Here is a 16,517-nt window from a genome sequence, read left to right on the forward strand (position 1 = left end):
GAACTCTTCTACCTCTCCGTCTCTCTTGCTGGATCAAGAAGGCCGAGATCATCGTCGAGCTGTACGTGTGCTGAACGCGGAGGTGCCGTCCGTTCGGTACTAGATCGTGGGACTGATCGCGGGATTGTTCGCGGGGCGGATCGAGGGACGTGAGGACGTTCCACTACATCAACCGCGTTCTCTAACGCTTCTGCTGTACGGTCTACAAGGGTATGTAGATCACTCATCCCCTCTCGTAGATGGACATCACCATGATAGGTCTTCGTGCGCGTAGGAAAATTTTTGTTTCCCGTGCGACGTTCCCAACAGTGGCATCATGAGCTAGGTTCATGCGTAGATGTCTTCTCGAGTAGAACACAAAAGTTTTTGTGGGCGGTGATGTGAGGTTGGCTGCCCTCCTTAGTCTTTTCTTGATTCCGCGGTATTGTTGGATTGAAGCGGCTTGGACCGACATTACTCGTACGCTTACGAGAGACTGGTTTCATCGTTACGAGTAACCCCCTTTGCTCAAAGATGACTGGCAAGTGACGGTTTCTCCAACTTTAGTTGAATCGGATTTGACCGAGGAGGTCCTTGGATGAGGTTAAATAGCAACTCATATATCTCCATTGTGGTGTTTGCGTAAGTAAGATGCGATCCTACTAGATACCCTTGGTCACCACGTAAAACATGCAACAACAAAATTAGAGGACGTCTAACTTGTTTTTGCAGGGTATGATTGTGATGTGATATGGCCAACGATGTGATGTGATATATTGGATGTATGAGATGATCATGTTGTAATAGAAATATCGACTTGCATGTCGATGGTACGGCAACCGGCAGGAGCCATAGGGTTGTCTTTATACTAACGTTTGTGCTTGCAGATGCGTTTACTATTTTGCTAGGATGTAGCTTTAGTAGTAATAGCATAAGTAGCACGACAACCCCGATGGCAACACGTTGATGGATGATCATGGTGTGGCGCCGGTGACAAGAAGATCGTGCCCGTGCTTTGGTGATGGAGATCAAGAAGCACGTGATGATGGCCATATCATGTCACTTATGAATTGCATGTGATGTTAATCCTTTTATGCACCTCTTTTTGCTTAGAACGACGGTAGCATTATGAGGTGATCTCTCACTAAAATTTCAAGACGAAATTGTGTTCTCCCCGACTGTGCACCGTTGCTATAGTTCGTCGTTTCGAGACACCACGTGATGATCGGGTGTGATAGACTCAACGTTCACATACAACGGGTGCAAAACAGTTGCGCACGCGGAACACTCGGGTTAAGCTTGACGAGCCTAGCATGTGCAGACATGGCCTCGGAACACATGAGACCGAAAGGTCGATCGTGAATCATATAGTTGATATGATTAGCATAGGGATGCTTACCACTGAAACTATACCCAACTCACGTGATGATCGGACTTGGGATAGTGTAAGTGGATCATGAACCACTCAAATGACTAGAGAGATGTACTTTTTGAGTGGGAGTTTAGCATATAATTTGATTAAGTTGAACTCTAATTATCTTGAACATAGTCTAAGTCCACTTTGAATATATTTGTGTTGTAGATCATGGCTCACGCGACAGTCATCCTGAATTTTAATACGTTCCTAGAGAAAGCTAAGTTGAAAGATGATGGAAGCAACTTTGTAGACTGGGCTCGTAATCTTAAGCTAATCTTACAAGCTGGGAAGAAGGATTATGTCCTTAATGCTGCGCTAGGAGATGAACCACCCGCTACGGCTGATCAGGATGTTAAGAACGCTTGGTTAGCGCGTAAGGAGGACTACTCAATAGTTCAATGTGCAGTCTTGTATGGCTTAGAACCGGGACTTCAACGTCGCTTTGAGCGTCATGGAGCATTTGAGATGTTCCAGGAGTTGGAGTTTATCTTTCAGAAGAACGCCTGGATCGAGAGGTATGAGACCTCCGATAAATTCTATGCTTGCAAGATGGAGGAAAACTCGTCTGTCAGTGAACATGTGCTCAAAATGTCTGGGTACTCAAACCGTCTAGCTGAGCTGGGGATTGAACTCCCGCAAGAAGCTATCACTGACAGAATCCTTCAATCACTGCCGCCAAGCTAGAAAGGCTTTGTGTTGAACTACAACATGCAAGGGATGAACAAGTCTCCCGGCGAGTTGTTTGCGATGCTGAAAGTCGCAGAGTCAGAACTGCGTAAAGAGCATCAAGTGTTGATGGTGAGCAAGACCACTAGTTTCAAGAGAAACGGCAAAGGCAAGAAGGGCAATTCGAAGAAGAGCGGCAAGCCTGTTGCCAATCCGCCGAAGAAACCCAAAGCTGGACCTAAGCTTGAAACGGAGTGTTTCTATTGCAAGGGTATGGGTCACTGGAAGCGCAATTACCCCAAGTATCTGGCAGATAAGAAGGCGGGCAAAGAAAAATCAGGTATATTTGATATACATGTTATTGATGTATACTTAACCAGCTCTCGTAGTAGTCCCTGGGTATTCGATACCGGTTCTGTTGCTCATATTTGCAACTCGAAGCAGGAGCTGCGGAATAGACGAAGGCTGGCGAAAGACGAAGTGACGATGCGCGTAGGAAACGGTTCCATGGTTGATGCATTCGCCGTCGGCACAGTGTCACTTCAGCTACCATCGGGATTAGTGATGAACTTAAATCATTGTTATTTAGTGCCTGCGTTGAGCATGAACATTATATCTGGATCTTGTTTATTGCGAGACCGTTACTCTTTTAAGTCTGAGAATAATGGTTGTTCTATTTCTATGAGTAACATCTTTTATGGTCATGCACCGAATGTGAGAGGATTGTTCGTATTGAATCTTGATAGCGATACGCATATACATAACATTGAGACCAAAAGAGTTAGAGTAAACAATGATAGCGCCATATTTTTGTGGCACTGCCGCTTGGGTCATATTGGTGTAAAGCGCATGAAGAAACTCCATGCTGATGGACTTTTGGAGTCACTTGACTTTGATTCACTTGACACGTGCGAACCATGCCTCATGGGCAAGATGACTAAGACTCCGTTCTCCGGAACAATGGAGCGTGCAAGTGACTTGTTGGAAATCATACATACCGATGTGTGTGGTCCAATGAGCGTAGAGGCACGCGGCGGATATCGTTATTTTCTCACCTTCACTGATGATTTAAGTAGATATGGTTATGTCTACTTGATGAAGCACAAGTCTGAAACATTTGAAAAGTTCAAGCAATTTCAGAGTGAAGTGGAAAATCATCGTAACAAGAAGATCAAGTTCCTACGGTCTGATCGTGGGGGTGAATATCTGAGTTTCGAGTTTGGTGCTCACTTAAGACAATGTGGAATTGTTTCGCAGTTAACACCGCCTGGAACACCACAGCGTAATGGTGTGTCCGAACGTCGTAATCGTACTTTGTTAGAGATGGTGCGATCTATGATGTCTCTTACTGACATGCCGTTATCATTTTGGGGTTATGCATTAGAAACAGCTGCATTCACTTTAAATAGGGCACCATCAAAATCCGTTGAGACGACACCATACTAACTGTGGTATGGCAAAAGGCCAAAGTTGTCGTTTCTTAAAGTTTGGGGATGTGATGCTTATGTCAAAAAGCTTCAGCCTGAAAAGCTGGAACCCAAAGTGGAAAAATGCGTCTTCATAGGTTACCCAAAGGAGACAGTTGGGTACACCTTCTATCTCAAATCCGAGGGCAAAGTGTTTGTTGCTAAGAACGGAGCTTTTCTCGAGAAGGAGTTTCTCTCGAGAGAATTGAGTGGGAGGAAGATAGAACTTGACGAGGTTGTCGAACCTCTCATCCCTCTGGATGGTGGCGCAGGGCAAGGGGAAACCTCTGTCATTGCGACGCCGGTTGAGGAGGAAGTTAATGATGATGATCATGAAACTCCAGTTCAAGTTTCTGTTGAACCACGCAGGTCGACGAGGTCACGTGCTGCTCTAGAGTGGTACGGTAATCCCGTCTTATCAATCATGTTGTTAGACAACAATGAACCTGCAAATTATGAAGAAGCAATGGTGGGCCCAGATTCCAACAAATGGCTAGAAGCCATGAAATCCGAGATAGGATCCATGTATGAGAACAAAGTGTGGACTTTGGAGATACTACCTGAGGGCCGCAAGGCTATTCAGAACAAATGGATCTTTAAGAAGAAGACGGACGCTGACGGTAATGTGACCGTTTATGAAGCTCGACTTGTGGCAAAGGGTTTTTCACAAGTTCCAGGAGTTGACTACGATGAGACTTTCTCACCCGTAGCGATGCTTAAGTCCGTCAGAATCATGTTAGCAATAGCTGCATTTTTCGATTATGAAATCTGGCAGATGGATGTCAAAACGGCGTTCCTTAACGGTTTCCTTAAGGAAGAGTTGTATATGATGCAACCCGAAGGTTTTGTCGATCCTAAAAATGCTGACAAGGTATGCAAGCTCCAGCGATCCATTTATGGACTGGTGCAAGCATCTAGGAGTTGGAACAAACGCTTTGATGAGGTGATCAAAGCATTTGGGTTTATACAAGTGGTTGGAGAATCTTGTATTTACAAGAAAGTGAGTGGGAGCTCTGTGGCGTTTCTGATATTATATGTGGATGACATATTACTGATTGGAAACAACGTAGAGCTTTTGGAGAGCATAAAAGGTTACTTGAATAAAAGTTTCTCTATGAAGGACCTAGGAGAAGCTGCTTACATCCTAGGCATTAAGATCTATAGGGATAGATCAAAACGCCTGATAGGACTTTCACAAAGCACATACCTTGATAAGGTTTTGAAGAGGTTCAAAATGGAACAGTCCAAGAAAGGGTTCTTGCCAGTTTTACAAGGTACGAGATTGAGTAAGACTCAGTGCCCAGCAACTCATGAAGATAGAGAGCATATGCGCTCCGTCCCCTATGCTTCAGCCATAGGTTCTATCATGTATGCGATGCTGTGCACTAGACCGGATGTTAGCCTGGCCATAAGTATGGCAGGTAGGTTCCAGAGTAATCCAGGAGTGGATCACTGGACGGCGGTCAAGAATATCCTGAAGTACCTGAAAAGGACTAAGGAGATGTTTCTCGTGTATGGAGGTGACGAAGAGCTCGCCGTAAAAGGTTACGTCGATGCAAGCTTTGACACAGATCCGGACGACTCTAAGTCGCAAACCGGATACGTATTTATTCTTAATGGGGGTGCTGTAAGCTGGTGCAGTTCCAAGCAAAGCGTCGTAGCAGATTCTACATGTGAAGCGGAGTACATGGCTGCCTCGGAGGCGGCTAAGGAGGGTGTCTAGATGAAGCAGTTCATGACGGATCTTGGAGTGGTGCCAAGCGCACTGAATCCAATAACCTTGTTCTGTGATAACACTGGTGCCATTGCCTTAGCAAAGGAACCACGGTTTCACAAGAAGACCAGACACATCAAACAACGCTTCAACCTCATCCGCGACTACGTCGAGGAAGAGGACGTAAATATATGCAAAGTGCACACGGATCTGAATGTAGCAGACCCGCTGACTAAACCTCTTCCACGGCCAAAACATGATCGACACCAGAACTGTATGGGTGTTAGATTTATTACAATGTAATTCACATGGTGATGTGAGGGCTAGATTATTGACTCTAGTGCAAGTGGGAGACTGTTGGAATTATGCCCTAGAGGCAATAATAAATGTATAGTTATTATTATAATTCCTGTATCAAGATAATAGTTTATTATCCATGCTATAATTGTATTGAATGAAGACTCATTTACATGTGTGGATACATAGACAAAACACCGTCCCTAGCATGCCTCTTGTTGGCTAGCCAGTTGATCGATGATAGTCAGTGTCTTCTGATTATGAACAAGGTGTTGTTGCTTGATAACTGGATCACGTCATTGGGAGAATCACGTGATGGACTAGACCCAAACTAATAGACATAGCATGTTGATCGTGTCATTTTGTTGCTACTGTTTTCTACGTGTCAAGTATTTATTCCTATGACCATGAGATCATATAACTCACTGACACCGGAGGAATGCTTTGTGTGTATCAAACGTCGCAACGTAACTGGGTGACTATAAAGATGCTCTACAGGTATCTCCGAAGGTGTTAGTTGAGTTAGTATGGATCAAGACTGGGATTTGTCACTCCGTGTGACAGAGAGGTATCTCGGGGCCCACTCGGTAATACAACATCACACACAAGCCTTGCAAGCAATGTAACTTAGTGTAAGTTGCTAGATCTTGTATTACGGAACGAGTAAAGAGACTTGCCGGTAAACGAGATTGAAATAGGTATGCGGATACTGACGATCGAATCTCGGGCAAGTAACATACCGAAGGACAAAGGGAATGACATACGGGATTATACGAATCCTTGGCACTGAGGTTCAAACGATAAGATCTTCGTAGAATATGTAGGATCCAATATGGGCATCCAGGTCCCGCTATTGGATATTGACCGAGGAGTCTCTCGGGTCATGTCTACATAGTTCTCGAACCCGCAGGGTCTGCACACTTAAGGTTCGACGTTGTTTTATGCGTATTTGAGTTATATGGTTGGTTACCGAATGTTGTTCGGAGTCCCGGATGAGATCACGGACGTCACGAGGGTTTCCGGAATGGTCCGGAAACGAAGATTGATATATAGGATGACCTCATTTGATTACCGGAAGGTTTTCGGAGTTACCGGGAATGTACCTGGAATGACGAATGGGTTCCGGGAGTTCACCGGAGGGGGGCAACCCACTCCGGGGAAGCCCATAGGCATTTGGGGGGGGGGGTCACACCAGCCCTTAGTGGGCTGGTGGGACAGCCCACCAATCCCCTATGCGCCAAGAGAGAAAAAATCAAAGGGAAAAAAAAAGGAGAAGTGGGAAAGGGGAAGGACTCCCTCCCACCAAACCAAGTAGGACTCGGTTTGGGGGGGGGGGAGAGTCCTCCCCCCCTGGCTCGGCCGACCCCTTGGGGATCCCTTGGACCCCAAGGCAAGGTCCCCCTCCCTCCTCCTATATATATGGGGCTTTTAGGGCAGATTTGAGACGACTTTCTCACGGCTGCCCGACCACATACCTCCATAGTTTTTCCTCTAGATCGTGTTTCTGCGGAGCTCGGGCGGAGCCCTGCTGAGACAAGATCATCACCAACCTCCGGAGCGCCGTCACGCTGCCGGAGAACTCTTCTACCTCTCCGTCTCTCTTGCTGGATCAAGAAGGCCGAGATCATCGTCGAGCTGTACGTGTGCTGAACGCGGAGGTGCCGTCCGTTCGGTACTAGATCGTGGGACTGATCGCGGGATTGTTCGCGGGGCGGATCGAGGGACGTGAGGACGTTCCACTACATCAACCGCGTTCTCTAACGCTTCTGCTGTACGATCTACAAGGGTACGTAGATCACTGATCCCCTCTCGTAGATGGATATCACCATGATAGGTCTTCGTGCGCGTAGGAAAATTTTTGTTTCCCATGCGACGTTCCCCAACAAATATTTCAGGAGGTCTAAAATAGTTTTTAATTTTTGTTTTGGAGCTGAAATAATTAGCAAAACAATAGTTAGCAAAACAGAAAAACAAAAACAGAAAAAAATGGGAAACCCTTACCTGTCGCCTAGCCTGGCCCGGCCCATCTCCCTCGCTCGTCCCCTCCCTCGCGCCAGTAGGCAGCAGGAGGTGGCCGCCGCCTCCTCCGGCGCGGCCACGCACCTGTGCGCCTGCCTGGGCGCCGCCTCGCGTTGGCAAGGCTGGGGATAAGCCCCCTGAGGCCTCCCCTATCCATTCCCCACCACCGTTCTTCCTCACCTCTCGGATCTTGCCTCCCTCCTGCTGCCGCCATTGGAGCCGAGCTCGAGCTCGAGCCGCAGCACCTCTAGCTATGGGATCCCGCCTCCGAGTAGTCTGTTAGCTCCGCCTCGTCGCCCTGGTCATCTCTGCAGAAGCCGAAGCCAGCCCAAGCTCTGCATCGCCCCCAACGCCGTCGTCTTCCACCTCCGGCCGCCGGACCTCTCCCGTCGATTCGCTCCCTCCGGCGCATCCCCGAGCCCCTCTTCAGCACCATCGGAACCGCCGTGAGCTCATCGTCGTTTCCCCTCTCGCCCCACGCTCTCCCGTGCATCGTATCCTAGTTCCCCACCAAGGCCGAGAGCTCCTCGCCGCCGGCCATGTCGTCGCCGTCGCTGTGGTGTCCGATCCACACGCTCGAGCTAGGATTCGAGCTCCTGGAGCCTCCAGGAGCGTGTCGAGCCCTCCAGCTGCTCTCCCCGTGCCCTAGAGCCGTCTCTCATAGAAGGCCGAGCTTCGGCCGCCGCTCCGGCTCGTCGCCGGCGCCTTTTCCGGCGACCCTAGCCTCCCCTGATGCTCCTGCCAGATCGGCCACTTCGCCAGCGTGCCGTAGCTGCAAACCGCGTGCGTTTTGGTGCTGTGCAGCGCCGTTTAGGTCGCCTCCGGCGAGCCCTCCGCCGCGGGCCTGGTCGCCGGCGACCACCTTCCGGTGGGGGTCGACGTGGCAAAGCTAACCCAGCAGCTCAGGGCTTAATCACTCGCTGACAAGTGGGCCCAAGGCCAAGTCAAACCTCAATTAGGACTGGTCAGCGCGGGATTAGTCCCAGAGAGGCTGACCAGTGGGGCCCCCCTGTCAGGTTTGACCTAAACAGGTCGGCTGACCTGCTGACGTCAGTCTGATGCAATAAATAGAATTTCCAGTATAAAACTAATTCAGGAAATTGCTAAAACTTGTAAAAATCATAGAAATTAATCTGTAACTCCAATGAAAATAATTTATATATGAAAAAGTATGAGAAAAATTCAAGGATTCTGATTATGCTATTTTCAACTATGTTTGAAAAAGTTACATAACCCTAAATTGTGGAATAAGGAATAATTCAATTCTTATAATTACTTTTTAAATGGAATTTGGAAAATTATTCAAATTTCATTATGAATACAATGATCACCACTGTCCTAATTACAAATCAGTACCATAACATGACATTTCATGCATGTTAACATCAAGTTGATCTGAGCATCAGGTCGAATCAATTAAAACGGTATCCGAATACCCCGTTTGGAATTGATATTCGAATGCGATTCAAATCAACTCTAAATCTAATACATGTTGAAAATAATAACTTATCACCTTGCATTCTCATGCCATGCTCATGCATCATTTTGAGTGCATATGATTGTTATTGAATGTTGCCATTCATTTCGGTAGGCTCCGCACCCCCGGATTCCACCGAATATCCGTCTGACGGATATCGTTCCTCCTCTGAGCAACAAGGCAAGCAACCCCTTTGATCATCCCGATAACTCCCATGTTCTTGCTCCTGCACCTAATTATTGCATTTAAGATCAAATGCTTCAACTGCTTTTGCCACGATAGTTGAACCCACTTCCTTTGCATGACTTAACCTTGTCACAGTAAATAGCCGAACCTTGCAACCTAGCATACCTGGTAGTTGCTTGAGCTATGATGTGCCTTATCCTCCTATGCATGCTATGCTTAGAGTTGTGTATGGTCTGTCATCTCGGAGATGAACAGAAATGTGGAATGTGTTCGGTGAGCAAAGGTTGTGTGTTGAACTTGATTTGGTAAAGGTACCGGTGAAAGGCTGTGTAGGAGTACATGGCGGGTTGTTTCATTGGAACCGTCCTTAGGAACTGAGTTCCGTGTATGTAATCCAAGACTAGATACTACCACATGCTGGGCCCTGAAATATGACCCCGCTCGGCCTATTAATCGCATAGTACTCGGTCCAGGAGTTGCAAGTAGTTTCTGGTGTTTATAGTAATGCTGGAGGCCGTGCATGGTGCTGACCTGAGAGGTGGGCCGTGATGCGGTAGGAAGTGGCATGGTGTACCAGGTGGCACCCGGATGGTGGGCTTGGGAACCCTGCGCACATCGTTTGAGGCCGTGGTGGAAACCTTGGCCGGACTTCCGTACGGGTTACTCTCAGATAGGCGATAAACCTGGACTAGGTACTAGTGTGGTTAACGGTCGTGGCCGACTCCCTCGCTGGGCTTCCGCTTGAAGGTTGCCGAGGTGCATGACGTGCACATGGCGATAAGTGGCGAGAGCGTGTGTGACGAAGTACACCCCTGCAGGGTTATGATCTATTCGAATAGCCGCGTCCGCGGATATGGACTACTTGGAGACATATGTTGTTCATAGATAACTTCAACGGCTACTCATAAAATTGCCAAGATAAGCGTGAGTGTCGTGGACGGCATTTCCGTACGACGACGGAATGATTCCATGATAGTGTATTGTTGTGGTGTTAGTGGACTCGTGTGCGAGAAATCAAGTTGTCAAAATTATTTAAAAATGTAAGTGTCTAGCCACGAGTCATATGCTGGCTTCCCGCATGAAACCCCACAATACCTTTTGATACCTTGCATGAGTAGTTAGTTCTCCTAAAGTCTTGCTGAGTACCTTCGTACTCATGTTTGCTTAATAAATGTTGCAGAGGTTGCTAATGACCCTAATGGAGGGTTCTTCGTAGACATCGACGATGACGAGTAGCTGGTGTCCCTGCTACGATCTGGCCCTACGTCGGCTCTGTAGTATAGTCAGGCCATGTGCCTTCTAGTTGCCCTGTCTGTACCCAGACAGTTTATAACTCTTCCGCTGGCTTGTATTTGTATGACTGCTATTATAGGTCGTGAGACCCTTAATGTGTAATATTATGTGTGTGGCTCTTCCGAGCCTCTTAAATAAAGGTTGTATGTTTATGGTTATGTTGTGATGCCATCGATGTATCTATACATATCGGTATGCCATGCGTACGTGTGTCGTACTTGATATGTATGGGGTTCGATTACCTAGTCGTGAACTTTAGTAGCACTCCTTACAAGGAAATGCCCCTTCGTGATCCAACGAGCCTTGGTAGTTCGCTACTGCTCCGGACACATTGGTTGACCGACATGTGTCCTTCTTAGCTGCTGTGTCTGTCCCCTTTGGGGAAATGTCACGCGATGTAATGGAGTCCTTGTAGCTTGCTACGACTCGTCTACATTCGCCGATGACCGACACCTGCTTTGTTGGGTCATGTATGTCTGTCCTTGTGCGGTACTGCCACTTTGGTTTATGACTAGACATGTCGATCCGGGTTCTTTGACATTGGATTGCTAGCGACACTATCGCATACGTGAGTCAAAAGACGCAAACGGTCCCGGCTAAGGTAAGGCTGCAGCCGTGGAGTTAACCGTGCGTGAGACCACAAAGGGATGCGATGTGTTACAGACTGGATTCCTATGGCTTAGGATCGGGGTCCCGACAGCGTTGGTATCAGAGCCTGACTGACTGTAGGATTACTAAGCCAAACTGGTCGAAGTTGAGTCTAGAATTGCTTTAGTTATATATAAGGGAATTGTTTGTGGAAGGGAACGTAAGACTCTTGTTCTCTTCTCAAGTCATTCTATTCTGGTCATCCTCGTCTTTTCTACGGGAATTAAGGACTAGGTTACTCATCTTCTCCTAGGCTCGTGTTTCTGATCGGTAGATTATATGACTACGGGTCGAGAGATATTGGGTTTCTTTTATTCCTAGGAAGCAGGAAGTAAGTTTGATGATCAGAGAGTTGAACTTGATAGTTGAGTGGTTACGCTATTCCATTTTTGGGTTGTCTCAAAATTTGTTTTTGAGCATTTAGAGCCGTTATGCTGCCCAATTTTGCATTCGGAGCTCTAATGCTTTTGCATTACTCTCTATTGACAGATGCCTGGCCGTCCTTCTCATCAGGTGGTACATCTGACCAGGTGCATTGATGTACCGGGTCATACGGCCATGCTGGTCAGGGTGATGTCGGTGTGCGGTTACCGCTGGTACCCCGAGTACACAGTGGAGGAACAGTACCGCGACTTCAACCAGAGCCAGTACATCTGCACTGTTAGGGTATTTCCAGACTACCGTGGAGCTGAGAAGCCAATCCACTGGTCCTATGGGTTGGGGGTCACCGTTGACATGGCAGTACAGGATGCTGCCTATTCAATGCTGACCATTATGAGAGCGAGACATGCACTGCTGCAGAATTCAGAGTTCTGCTATGTTCCGGCCTCTCAGCCTGGTGAAGAGGGATACCTTAGCGGAGTCTATTTTGATTCTTCTATGGAGGATCCACTTCTGCAGTCCACTGTTGAGATGCTAGAGAACAGAGACAGGGATGCTCGTGCTCTCCGCATGGAGCTTTATGCTACCCGTGCCCGTCTGTGGACAGCTTTGACGCAGCTGGCACCGGTAGTCCAGATAGGGTATGGAGAGATGGAGATGCTGAACCCTGTTAGGAACCATCTTCCGGCCCACGTCGACTGGCCAGACATAGGAGGAGTCACACCTCTTCGGGGACCCCTCTTACCACCAGTCAGGGGACCAAGGCCACATCCGTGTCCTTATGGATCCCAGGGATCTCAGGCTAGAGTGTTTCCTCATCCGCAGGTTGAGCTTCCAGGCCATGGAGGTAATCTCTATGAGATGTTCTATGCGGATGCCTGAGCTGTGAGCGGAAGGATAGTATGGTAGTAGCCGTACTTTCACAGTTCTGCGTGACTTGTGAAGTATGGTTGTAGTGTGAAATGAATTCCGCAGGCCTAGATAAATAATGTATAGGAAGCTTGTAAGCCTCTGATGAGTAGTTTCACAATTTCAGTAGTTTGCTCTTCGGTTAAGGGTGTACTGAACTATGTAAGGGTGTGTATGAACCATGGTGTATATATAGCAGTTGCTTGTTACCATGCTGTTCGGATATTCATTTCCGCATTCCGTGTGTTCAGTACATTCTTAATCCATAGTTAGTATTGATATGATATTGGTCTAAGCTATGAGTTTGTTTGTCAGGATGGTGTTCACCAGGTTGAACCGTGCCCCTGCTCATGAGCAAGGTGAGGGTAGTCAAGCGTCACAGGAAGACCTGCCTCACCCACCTTCTCTGGTAGAAGTGATGCTTGAGGCAGAAAGAAATCAAAGGGAGACCAACCGACTGCTAGAGCGTATTGAGCAGAATACGGCTCGACAGCCTAGGAATGCTGCAGTGTCCCTCAATGACTTTGTGAAGCTGAATCCTCCAAAGTTTCATCATTCCGTTGATCCCCTCGACGCTGATGACTGGCTGTGCAGCATCTCACGCAAGATTCGCTCTGCGAATGTGTCTGAGGCCGACAAGGTGACCTTTGCGGCGTATTTCCTGGAAGGACCCGCCAATCTGTGGTGGGAGAATTTTGAAGCTATGCGTCCTGCTGAACCAGTGGCCACATGGGCAGACTTCAGCGCAGCTTTTCGTCTGCACCATATTCCAGAGGGCCTGATGGACAGAAAGAGAGAGGAGTTCTGTGCCTTCACTCAGGGCAAGTTGTCTGTGGATGCCTATAGCCGCGAGTTCGGTAACCTCGCCCGCTATGCAACAGAGGAGGTGTCTACTGACGCCAAGAAGCAAGCAAGGTTTCGTAAGGGTCTGAGCCCTGAGCTCCATCGTGATCTGCGCCTCCATGAGTGTGCAAGTTTTCAAGCCCTAGTCAACAAAGCGATCAGTGCGGAGACTGGTCATACTCACTTCGAAGCCACAAGGAAGCACTCCCGTGACTTTGGCTCGTCTTCTGGTTCCGCGTTTCCAAAACGCAGGCTGTGGGTTCCAAACAGTTTTCTGCCGCCACGATACACTTTGCGGCCATCCTACGTGGCGCCTCAGACGAATCAGGCCAACCCTCCAGCAAAAGCTTATGGTGGTCCAGCTAGCAATGCTGCACCACGTACCAACCAGGTGATATGCTACAGGTGTGGAGAACCAGGGCACTATTCCCGTGAGTGTCCTCAGAATGTGGGTGCCAAGCAACCCGGAAAGTCCGTCGGGCAGGCCAAGTCGGGCAAAGCTTATTATGTGAAGCCAACTCCTGCACGTGGCCGTGTGAACTATGTGTCAGCAGAAGAAGCTGCAGAGGATCCCGACGTCATGCTGGGTACGCTTCTTGTTAATCATCACCCAGCGTCCGTTCTCTTTGACACTGGGTCTTCTCATTCCTTCATTTCAGAAAGTTATGCACAGTTGCATAACATGTCATTTTGTGATATGCCAATCCCATTGGTTGTCCAAACCCCTGGTAGTAAATGGCAAACCTCTAGGATAACCTATGGCAATGAAATTCTAGTAGACAAGCTAGTTTTTCTAGCCTCTTTGATAGCTTTGAAATCTTCGGATATTAATATCATCTTGGGCATGGACTGGATGTCAGCTCACTATGCCAAGATTGATACTCACTCTAGAAATGTCCAGCTTACCCATCCCTCGGGTGAGATAGTAAATGTCTCTACCCGAGTTGCGAAATGCCAGCTCTATTCCCTAAATGCCAACCCTCTTCCGGAACTTGAAGACATTCCGGTAGTCCGTGACTTTCCGGATGTTTTTCCAGAGGAACTGCCAGGAATTCCACCTGACAGAGATGTAGAGTTTGTAATAGATCTTGTTCCGGGAACTGTCCCAATAGCCAGGAGACCTTATAAGATGGCACCCCTGGAGCTAGCCGAACTTAAAAAGCAACTAGATGAGGCCTTGAACAAAGGTTTCATTCGTCCTAGCTCTTCTCCCTGGGCTTGCCCCATCCTCTTCGTCAAGAAGAAAGACGGAACGGATCGGATGGTTGTAGATTACCGACCAGTTAATCTGGTCACCATAAAGAACAAGTATCCGCTCCCCAGGATCAACGACCTGTACGATCAGCTCGTCGGATCCTCAGTCTTCTCCAAACTGGATTTGAGGTTGGGATACCATCAAATCAAGATTAAGAACGGGGACATTCCAAAAACGGCTTTTGTTACTCGTTATGGCCAATATGAGTACACCGTTATGTCCTTCGGTTTAACCAATGCCCCAGCCACCTTCTCTCGGCTGATGAATTCAATCTTCATGGAGTATTTGGATAAATTCGTCGTGGTGTACCTCGATGATATTCTCATCTACTCGAAGAATGAGCAAGAACATGCCGAGCATCTAAGGCTGGTATTGATGAAACTTCGAGAGCATCGCCTTTATGCCAAGTTTTCAAAATGTGAATTCTGGTTACCAGAAGTGACCTATCTGGGTCACGTAATCTCTGGTAAGGGTATTGCTGTCAATCCCGAGAGAGTTCAAGCTGTCCTTGATTGGACCCAACCTGAATCGGTTAAGCAAGTTAGGAGTTTTCTTGGTTTAGCGAGCTATTGTCGCCGCTTCGTCGAGAATTTCTCCAAGGTTGCAAAGCCTCTAACTGAACTCCTCAAGAAAGATAAAAAGTTCGAGTGGACACCACAGTGTGAGCATAGTTTTCAGGAACTGAAAAGACGCCTGACTTCCGCACCTGTGTTGCTACCACCAGATTTTTCTAAGGACTTTGTTATCTATTGCGACGCCTCGCGACAAGGATTAGGTTGCATTCTCATGCAAGATCGTCATGTGATTGCATACGCATCTCGACAGTTGCGTCCACATGAGGATAATTATCCCACACATGACCTTGAGCTTGCAGCTGTGGTCCATGCACTAAAAACCTGGCGACATTACCTTCTGGGTAATCGTTGCAAAATATTCACTGATCACCAAAGTCTGAAATATATCTTCACCCAGCCGGATTTGAACCTCACGCAAAGACGATGGGTTGAGTTGATCTCAGATTACGACTTAGGGATAACTTACACTCCGGGGAAGGCCAATGTTATGGCCGATGCGCTAAGTCGTAAATCTTATTGTAACAATTTGATGCTACAACAAGGTCAACCACATCTCCATGAGGACTTTCGGAAGTTGAATCTTCATATTGTTCCTCAAGGATTCCTTTCTACCCTGGTGGCGAAGCCTACTCTTAAGGATCAAATTATAGCTGGCCAAAAGCGTGACAAGGGTATATCACGGATCAAGGAGAATATTTTTAGCAGAAACGCTAAAGAATTTTCCATGAACGATCAAGGTGTTGTGTTCTTCCAGAATCGTTTAGTGGTTCCTAAGAACCCACATCAAAGGCAGTTAATCCTTAAGGAGGCTCATGATTCTCATCTCACCATTCATCCCGGTAGTACTAAGATGTATCAGGACCTACGCCAGAGGTTCTGGTGGACTAGGATGAAGAGAGAAATTGCTGAGTTCGTTGCTAACTGCGACGTTTGTCGTCGAGTTAAGGCAGAACATCAAAGGCCTGCTGGCACCCTTCAACCTTTAGCTATTCCTGAATGGAAATGGGATAAAGTTAGCATGGATTTCATTACCGGATTTCCCAAGACCAAGAAAGGAAATAATGCTACCTTTGTGGTCATTGACCGTCTCTCCAAAGTGGCTCATTTTCTCCCTGTTCGTGAGAGTATAACAGCTAGCCAGCTAGCAGAGTTATATATCTCTCGAATAGTGTCTCTTCATGGTGTTCCCCTGGAAATTAACTCGGACCGTGGAAGTATCTTTACTTCTCGCTTCTGGGAAAGTTTTCAGAATGCCATGGGGACTCACTTATCTTTTAACACTGCTTTCCATCCCCAATCAAGTGGTCAAGTAGAAAGAGTGAATCAAATTCTAGAAGATATGCTCCGAGCTTGTGTTATATCATTCGGTATGAATTGGGAGAAGTGTCTTCC

This window comes from Hordeum vulgare, chromosome 1H (assembly GCF_904849725.1).
Source record: "Hordeum vulgare subsp. vulgare chromosome 1H, MorexV3_pseudomolecules_assembly, whole genome shotgun sequence".
NCBI classification, from domain to species: Eukaryota; Viridiplantae; Streptophyta; class Magnoliopsida; order Poales; family Poaceae; genus Hordeum; species Hordeum vulgare.